The sequence below is a fragment of the Cicer arietinum genome, chromosome 7 (genome assembly GCF_000331145.2).
Source record: "Cicer arietinum cultivar CDC Frontier isolate Library 1 chromosome 7, Cicar.CDCFrontier_v2.0, whole genome shotgun sequence".
NCBI classification, from domain to species: Eukaryota; Viridiplantae; Streptophyta; class Magnoliopsida; order Fabales; family Fabaceae; genus Cicer; species Cicer arietinum.
Genome location: NC_021166.2, coordinates 36,460,171 through 36,462,775, shown reverse-complemented (window position 1 = coordinate 36,462,775; position 2,605 = coordinate 36,460,171).

Here is a 2,605-nt window from a genome sequence, read left to right as displayed (position 1 = left end):
ATATATATATATTAATTATAACTTAACAAATATCTAGATATTTATTAAAATTACCATTTCACCCATAAGGCATTAAATTCTCCGTAAAGGATTCACCGCACTTAATTTAATTTATTCATCGACGAGTAATTCTAATCGACATCAAAATATCTTTTTGGTCAAATAAACTCCAAAATATTAATAACTTTGGCTAAAAAGCCTCCGAGTTCAATACCAAAATACACTAAAATACATAAAGTGTACTTTAAAATTATGGGTCTTACAAGTTACTTATTTAACATAGTTATAAAATAAATGAAGTATACAAATATCTCATTAATCATTTAGAGTATTTTATCTACCCCTAAAATATAAGTCATTAAGGATGTATTTGGTTCAACAAAAGAGATATATTTTAATGGAGAGAAGGGAAGTAGATTATCATAAGTAACCATAATATTTGGATATTATTGAGATATCTTTAAGTTGGTTATGTAATATTTGAATACTTCATTCATTTTATAACTATATTAAATAAGTGGCTAGCAACCTGTATTTGGTCCAGATTTGAATCAAATATATTAATTTCTTTAACTCATATTTTAGTATATTTGAGACCAGAGACAGTACTCTAATTAGTTAATGTAATTTCACTAAATCTATGACAAGTTAAAAAAGTGGTTAATAATTTGCATTTTAATAGTTGTTGTCGAATTTGAAAGCTATACTAGTGAAGAAACATTATGGCTTGATTATGGATTCCTTAACTCTTCCAAAGAGTGTTAAATACGAAGTTGAATTTTTTGTAAGCTACTAAACTAAAAAAGCACAACGAAAAAGTAAAGCAAAAAGATAAACGATAAATTGCAGGAAATATGATAAGTTTGATGAATTGTCTCCCTAAAATGAAATATACAATTGGTATTTATAGAAAAAAATAATTTTACTGTCCAAAACTTCGTAGCATACAAAATCTAGTCATGGCTGGTCTTATTCAGCTAATCTCACATATAATGCATGTTTTTGCCAGATATTAAGTGTATGTGGTGTCCCTCGTTTGGCTTGATTTTCCTCTATTCCATGCATTAATTTTTCCATTATTTATGCATTTATGTTGGGAAAAACCAAAGATAATTAGCGATAATTATCTCAATAATGCGGAATATTTTTTTTTCCACCTGTGCAGATAAATTGTCAAACAGAAAATACAATTCCAAAAGCAATAATAATTGACAGAAAATTAAATATGAGACAAACACAATTTTAACGTGGAAAACTTCCCTCAAATTGAGAGAATAAAAACCACGAGACCTAGTCCAGTAAAACTTCCACTATAATAATTAATGGGTACACCAAGAGTCTTCCTAATAACAATAGGGAATATCAATCAACAATAACAACCCTATAACAACCTTATAACAATCTTCCACTAAGGTGGGTATGCTAAAGTAACTCTCAGAGAAGATAAATGTAACACCCCGATTTTCAAACCGAGGGTGTATTTTTTTTTTCAAAAGAAATTAAAATGAATCAGAGAATTAAATAAGGTAATACCTTTGGATAAATAATTGAGTCATTATAATTTACAAGCAGCGGAAAAGTTTCTCAAAATATATGAATCCAAAGTATTTACACAACAACAGATGATACATGAAACCTATTCAACTAAGATATCATACTGACAATATTAGTAAAGGTACAGTTTTCCAGTTCAAAATAACGTAATCCAAAAAAACATTTGTTCCCTCTGTCATCCTAATCTGATCATTCTTCAAAAAAAAACTATAGCTATACACCCTGAGTGATCTCCATGCGCCCCGTGAGATCCTCCTAACATAGCTTCAGTCAAGCAATCCCATCTACATTCCCATCCATAGGGTACGAACTGGTAGGATCGTCCTGGCTCTCATCTGAGGGCAAAGCCCAAATTTCCACAATAGTTGTAAAGGGTCACCAACCGAAATTAACAATTAACACATAACATTTAAGTTTTTAAATGCACAAAATAACCTTTCAACTTAGCATGCACCTTAAAAGGGTTTTCCATAACATAACATTTAAGTTTTTAAATGCACAAAATAACCTTTCAACTTAGCATGCACCTTAAAAGGGTTTTCCATATGCTAAAAGTTCATATAACACTTGCCAAATAAAAATGAAGTCAAAATAAAGTTCTCAATCCATCAAGTAATACATAACTAACCAAGACATTGATAAATCAATTGAGCAATCTGTTATCTAACTCAAAATAAGAATTTCTACTAAGCCAATCGATTTCCTGAAGGTTTTTAGTGAAATTTGAACTCTGGGCTTAATTCAATCGATTGGGCAATCGATTGACAGAATAGCTGAGCCACTGACTTAATGCCAATCGATTTCCAAATCAATTTTTGTCAGTTTTGCTGAATTCCTGCATGGCCAAATCGATGGGGAAATCGATTTTATAAATAGTTGAGCCCCTATAACTTCCCAAATCGATTGGGAAATCGATTTTATAAATAGTTGAGCCCTTGTAACTTCCCAAATCGATTGGGAAATCGATTTCCCTGCTTATCCTTCCAAAAATACATAAACTAATTCAATCACATTCATACACAACTCCAAATCTTAACACTTAGCAATTCCC